Here is a 7,606-nt window from a genome sequence, read left to right as displayed (position 1 = left end):
GGAGACAAGAAGCCACAGAGTAATAACATTGTTGGCGTTTATTTAGGTGTTCCCCTGTTCTCCAGTCTTCCTCCGTCCCCTCGTCCCCTTTGTCCTCCCCAGCATTCTCCATTCCCCTGTCCCCCCAGTCGTCCTCCCCACCATTACCCTCTCCTCTGTTCCCTCGTCTTCCCCACCATCCCCCCTCTCGTCCTCCCCACCATTCTAAACTACCTCATCCGATGCATTCCATAATGGTCTGATGCTTCCATCAGAAAATTGGGAACATCAAATGATCTGACGTTCCCAATTTTCTGATGGGAACATCAAATGATCTGATATTCCCATCACTGAAAAATAAAAACTAAAAAAAATGATATGAAAAAATAGAAAATAAAATATACTCATGAAATGAACAGAATGGTTAACAACGCAGCTCAATTGCAATGCAATGTCACAATAACATTTAAATATACTTTAAGATATAATCTAGAAGAAAATAAGGACATTGAAACGGTTCATGAACTCTATTTCAATAAAGGACACTATGGGGAACTTTGAAAAATAGTTAATGAGTATAATTAGACAGACTTGTTGCTAGGCAGAGGAGTAAATGAGATATATGGCAAATTTTGCAAAATATACAATGAAGGTACACAAACATTCATACCCAAACAAAGCAAAATGCTAGGTAAGAACAAAGCAGTTGGCCCGTAGGAGAAAGGAGATACCCACAAGACTAGAATACAAGTCATTAACAAGCATGCAAGTATAATACATAATACATGCAGACATATATAATCCAAAAAAATGTCAAATTTACGTACTTATTATTACATTACAAATATCCAAGGTTTTGAAGACACGTTTCCTCTTGCGCCCAACGAGTGAATACTGAGACCAGACCCCATAGGTCCCTATCCTCCTCATCATTCGTCTCACTGTGTCTCCACAGCTTGCACCGCCCATTTGAGACAGCGTCTGGACCTGTTAAAATAATGCATAAGCTGTAAGGTAATAGAGAATAATATATATCTTTCAATCTCAACATTAGATTTTCTAATTTCCAACTGTATTAAATAAATAGCATTAAAATATTTTCCTTCTTAACTATTACAAAAATCACGAATTTGAGTAACTTTTGCTTTTGTTTTATTTGTACCTTAAACATAACACTGAACAATCAATTATGTGCCACCCCACCTTCCTTCATCCGCAAAAAAACTAATCAAAAGACATATGTACAAGGCTAAAAAAATTAGCAACACTTACCATACTCAGGCTAAAAGAATTAAGCAACACTTACCATACTCTTTTTATATTCACTGTTAACTTTTAGCTCGTGTGACAGACTTTCCACCTGCTCAACAGTTTCAAGTGGGGATGGAAGAATGTCTTCCAGGATTGGTATATCTCCATGTGTTTTTGACATATGGGTTTCCGTCATTTTGACAATATTCAGGATATCCCCTGATAAAAATGTCAATTTTGATAATTCCTTCATTATGTATTCCATTTTTTCTGTTACTGCAAAAAAAAAAAGGCTTACTAGAACAAGCATTTAGTGTTGCATATATATGATATGTATTGATCCTTAGTGGATCCTATTTTAGTGACAGACACATTGGTGTCAGGTCACTGTCAAATGGGCTACTGTCATGTAGCCTTCAATTATGTAACCTCTCCCATTCTATGATAGGGGTGACACAGGGCAGCATCCTTAGACCCCCTCCTATTTGTTATATACATCAATGATCTGCTTTATGTCTCTAACATGATTAAACCTGTATTGTTTGATGATACTACCATCATCTACTTAGTTGCTTTACAAGAATGTAAAATTTCAAGTCTGTACTCTCCCTCAATGTATTTTCTTGTATGTATAACAAAAAATAATCAACACATAATAAATCGGTACTTACTAGATTTTTCGAAAGGAGAGCTTTCAGTTCTGTCTTGTCTTGGAGTTTGAGGGGAAGGTTTTGTACTCGGCCTGTAGATAGACTTGCTGGTCCACAAGATTCTGTCAGGGGTGGAAGCGTATTAGCATTGTATAGAAAATATTTACAAAATAGTTTTAAATACATAAAACTACAAATAGTAATTATTGAATTATTACATTAGCTTATAGCTTTTATGAATGCATTAAAAAATTTTGTTTCACACAATGGAGCGACACCATTTAAAGTGTTTCCATCACCCTGAAGGCTGGTAAAAATATATTACATTAAAATCATACACAAGTACGTTACTATCTGTGTATGTAAATGTTTCTCCAGTTACTTAAAGCTTACCAGTTCTGTCTTGTCTAGGAGTTTGAGGGGAAGGTATTTTACTGGGCCTGTAGATAGACTTGCTGGTCCCACAAGATTCTGTCAGGGGTGGAAGCGTATTAGCATTGTATAGAAAATATTTACAAATAGTTTTAAATACAAAATAGTTCTGTCCAGTTCTGTCTTGTTCTGTTAAAAAGAAAACCATCATACAAAAAGAAATAAAATGTTTTCAATTAAATTAAATTACCTGATTCCTGTATCATATTATTTTGATGTTCATCTAGAGTCAGCTTACACTCGGCAGTCTTTCGGGGCATGGAAACAGTTACTTTTCTTGGTGGTGAATCTTCACTGTCTGAAACAAAAACGTTTAATGCATTCAGAAAAGCTATTAACATATATCTATATATATATTTTAATATATTACCTAGCAAAATATATTACCTAGTAAATAAGATTATTTGTTCCATTAAGCCAATCATGTTTCATTTTTTTAACAATTATTTTGAATAACTCTAAACATTCATTCCTACATACCTCCATCCACATCATTTGGTATTCTTCTGTATTTTGCTGCCCTATGGTGATAACTTGTGTCTGTGTCACTTTCCATATTTGACGTTTCTTCTGCCTTTTTAAGGTGTTTTAGGGCAAGTTCCCAAGTACCTATAATAAAAATTAGAGTATATATAATTCATTATTACGAAACTTTGTATAACATCAAAACATTGAGAAATTTTTGATTAACCATATGAATCAATGCTTGTATTTAATTACTATCAATGGAATAAATCTTGCTGATGTTGAAACGTCTCCATTTTGATGGTCTGGTATTTCTCCTCTTTTGGCTTTCGATGATTGGTTTTCACGTGGCCAATAGCCCACGTTTGATCCCTGGAAAGGGGACATATATTTGTAAATATATGTATATGTAAATGTATGTCTCATAAATCGAGGCCCCACTGTATTTCATATATTATATACATATATATCTCTAAATCTATCAACATATATCATATACACATATTTTAAATACTAATGTTTTAATTTTGCAAATAAACAATATATATATATATTGACTTACATCAGATGCACTAAACATCCATTTGATATGGATGATTGACAATTCTCCTTCTTCATCTTCCACAACGATGTATTTATTTTCAGATTCAGCCATCTACAAATTTAAACTGATTAGGGACATTTTCTGCAGCACATTATCAGTGTCTAAGAAAATAAGCAGTCACTAATTTTATATAGTACTAAACAACAATGTTAACCTTAATTCTAATATGTTATGATGGTGAACAATACTTTTTACTAAAGTTAAAAGTTTGCAATGTAAGCAAAGAGTATTCCTACAGCTTGCACAAGAATCAAAAACATCACAAGAAACTTACTAGTCATAAATCATGTAGTATTGACAAGAAGATATAAGTACTTTCTGTTTTCTTGATTAACATTCCTCTGTTGATGTGTTAATGCTATACACTTTTTTTAAAAAGTCCTTACGTGGATTAACATTGAAGGCCCCAAATATTCTTGAATCACAAGGACTAGTAAATATTGGGCTTTGAAAAGGATATACCCTAACAATGAAGTAATTTTCTTCACTTCTTCGGCTGTGTACAGTCCTTAACACTTCACAGCAATTATATCCAGGTAACGAATATACATTGTTAGGAAATTTATGAGAAATTTTATTATCTGGAGATGTTTTATAAATCATGGTATTTTCAGCCTCCTTTATTCTTTTTGTAATTTGGACAATTGGATTTTTACTTGATCTGACCATCTTTTTCAGCTGATGCAAATAATTTTCAAATGGAAAAGCTGAACAACTGTCAAGAGTACCATGTTCCTCAGCATCTGCTGTTAGGTGAATCAAACTGTGAACATTGTAGACTAGAAAATCTTTCCCATACAGATCACCACACCTTGATACAAAATTCAGCAAAAGGTCATGAGCATATTTGCCGTATTTTAAGGACATACATGTGGGCGAAACAAGAAAACTTATACCAACACTGAGAGTAAGGAAATGATCATACATCTCTTGGGGTAGAATACCTTTCAATACAAGCTTTCCTGTGTAGAGAAGAAACTGTCTGTATTCAGTTGCCTTCCATCTGTCAATTTCTTCCAAACCTCGTGGTTTACGTGCAAAAATATTGGGCACAAAATCTTTTATGCTCACCAATCTAGCACTAATTTCAGAAATCTGGCGGCTACATAATTTAAATGTGTTTTTCCGTATCCAGGTGACAAGAAGTCGCTTCATAACACCAAGGCACACCTGGTGCATATAGTCAATGGGAAACGCTGCAATTAAGTCTATGTTCAAGTCACAGAATGGTGATTTACCATGATGATGTTGCGAGTTAGATTGATTACGGAAGCGTGTGTCTGTTCTAATGGTTAAATTTGTTACTTCTGGATATGTCATTTTCCCCATCCAAGTACCTTTCTGTTCACATTTGTCACAGCCATAATAACCTGAAAACAGTTTTATGGACTTCACCATAGCCTTAGCAGGTGCATCACAAATTACACATTGTAATTTTATGTTGATAGTTCTGTTACCATACTGAATCCCATGCAACAAAAGGTCATCCATATCAGATATAAAATCATATAAGAAATTTAAATCACTTGGCTTAGAACGTCCATACATGAGGACAACTGGAAAGACTTTCAAAGGTTTAATATTCATTACTGCACAGAGAACTGGCCACAAAGCATCATTTTTGCTTCTAAATATAGGAAGGCCATCAATGTTACATGACAATAATAATTGTCTCAGTCCTTTTATAGTTGCTTTTGGATATCTACTTATGTTTTTTAACAGTTCCTCTTTTAACCCAAAGTAGACATATTTCATTCCAGATTTTTGCTGAGTTTCTATGTACCTTTCAGAACTGATTAGTGTCCGAGCTGTTTTTGGTAAGTAGTCAATTCCCATTTGCCTCAAAATTTTTAATAATTCATCAACAGCATTGTGTGTAACACCATTCTTGTTTACCCACTGAATTAATAAATTCTGTGGGTAAACAAGTGAATGATGATTATCATGGTCATCATTCTCCTCCTCACTTTGAGAATTAGATAATACATCATGAATATCAGTAAGATTCATGTGTAAATCATCAATTTCAGAGCCTAATCCATACTCTTGATTTGACTCGCTTCAAAAGAACTAATGTCATTGTCTGACGACTCAATCTCTGAACTTGATGCTGCCTCAGTAAGATTAATGGGTTCACTAGTGTGTACAGCTGTATTTGGATGCATTTTGTGTATACGTTTTAGCCTTCTTGATACTTGCATCCATCTGTTGTTGTATTGGAGTCGCTTTTTTCGCTTATACTCGTACATTCTGTTAAAGAGTGTCAAATTTCTACATTAGACTACCATATTACCTATATTATTGTTAATAATGTATTGACAGATGCAATATGTATTAAAATTCTAAAAATAAGTCATTCATTATATACAATGTGTGATAATTAAAGCTGGTGCATATAACATCCTTGTCAGGCACATGCAAAAGTGAACACTTCCAGAATTGGAGACATGCAGAAATGTAACATATGGAAATAGAGGCATGCCAAAACAAAGACATGCATAAATTCAAATTCTTATCGAAATAATTTCTAGTGATTATTATATAAATTATTCCATCAGTACTAGATCAAATATTCAATACCATCCTCCCATTGGAAAGAGTAATCATGTCCTGTTGGACATTAATTATATGTTGAGATATAATCTAAAAGAAAATAGGGACATTGAAATTGTTGTTAAACTCTATTTCAATAAAGGACACTATAGGGAACCTAGAACCCTGTATTACAAGTGTAAGTGATAATTTGGAAAATTTAATTAAAGCTAATGTGTAGGACACCTGGAGATATGGTGCCCATATCTAAAGAATCACATCAACTGGAAAGGTATAGACTGCCAATAAGTGGCTCCCAGGTTAGAGGCATAAAATGCCAAAACTAGATGGTAGAATAAAAAGAAGATATTGTAAAAGGTAACCAAACAAAGATGCCACAGAAATATTAGAAAATTAACTTTCGCAAGCAGCGTGGTAGACATGGTTGGAACAAGTTAGGTGAGAGGGTGGTGGAGGCCAAAACCATAATCATAATCATCTGTATCAAACCTTATTACAGGTAAAACCAGTAGGCAGTCTACTGTATTTTATCAAACCGTTATTAGTATAATAGATCTCGTAATAATTTTGCAAAAATAATGGCATTTACTATTTTTAAAAGATTATTAGCAAATTTACAGAAATGGTGCATTCGGAAGACAAAACCAATTTTTCACTTTTGACAATTGAGCACCTGCTACATCCAGATTCTAGGGAGGAAAGGAAGGACGATCTTACTGGATCCCATAGCCTCTCCGAGGCACAAACCAGGCTTTTACACAAACCCCCCCCCTGCACCCGAGCTTTTTAAAATAGTAAATGCCACTATTTTTGCAAAATTATTACGAGATCTATTATTCTAGAGAATAATGCATATAAATGCATATATGCATATAAATACAAAAGTAAATGTAAATAATTTTACCTTGCACCTAGATCCACCAAGCCTGTATGGCGCGCGTTTCAGTACTTCGGAAATCTAGAACTATCTTGAATCTCTAATCTGCAATGAAACAATACATATTATTGCACTTACCAAAACATGGATGAATGTAGAAAATACAGAACTATTAGCTGAATATCAAATAAATGGATTTAATCTATTTCACACAGATAGATATATTAGATATTATATTATATTCCTTTCCTCCCTAGAATCTGGATGTAGCAGGTGCTCAATTGTCAAAAGTGAAAAATTTGGTTTATTTAACATACACGCCATAGACCGGCTTGGGAAAAAAAGTTCGTAAAACCCAGGGGCCATAGACCGGCTTGGGAAAAAAAGTTCGTAAAACCCAGGGGCCATAGACCGGCTATGAAAGAAAATTTGAGAAAACCCTGGGGCCATAGAACGGCTATTTAATCCCCTTGAACGGACCTGTGCATGGACCACTGAGGCATAAAAAAAAACACGGGCCATAGACCGGCTTGGGAAAAAGAAGTTCGTAAAACCCTGGGGCCATAGAACGGCTATTTAATCCCCTTGAACGGACATGTGCATGGACCACTGAGGCATCGAAAAAAAACATGGGCCATAGACCGGCTTGGGAAAAAAGCTAGGTTAGGCTAGGTAAAAAAGAAAGGAGCTAGGTTAGACTATGTATGTTTAAATCTCTGATTTAAACAGAGCCAGTGTTCAGTCAAATAACTGAATTTATCAAATCTTATCCTTGTATAATATACAAGCTGATGT

At 34.6% G+C, this 7,606-nt stretch overlaps 1 long non-coding RNA gene across 1 annotated transcript; it reads right to left on the bottom strand.

Moving 5' to 3' along the window:
- Window positions 1–3,079: 3,079 nt before the first annotated feature.
- On the bottom strand, window positions 3,080–3,850 carry LOC138354016 (uncharacterized). The gene is made up of 3 exons (XR_011223393.1): window positions 3,656–3,850; window positions 3,340–3,432; window positions 3,080–3,149 (listed from the first exon to the last, which is right to left on the bottom strand). It is a non-coding gene; the product is annotated as an uncharacterized lncRNA (long non-coding RNA).
- Window positions 3,851–7,606: the final 3,756 nt, after the last annotated feature.

Source organism: Procambarus clarkii, chromosome 61, assembly GCF_040958095.1.
Source record: "Procambarus clarkii isolate CNS0578487 chromosome 61, FALCON_Pclarkii_2.0, whole genome shotgun sequence".
NCBI lineage: Eukaryota > Metazoa > Arthropoda > Malacostraca > Decapoda > Cambaridae > Procambarus > Procambarus clarkii.
Note: the sequence above shows the minus strand (reverse complement) of the source record. Positions and strands in the feature narration are given on the sequence as shown.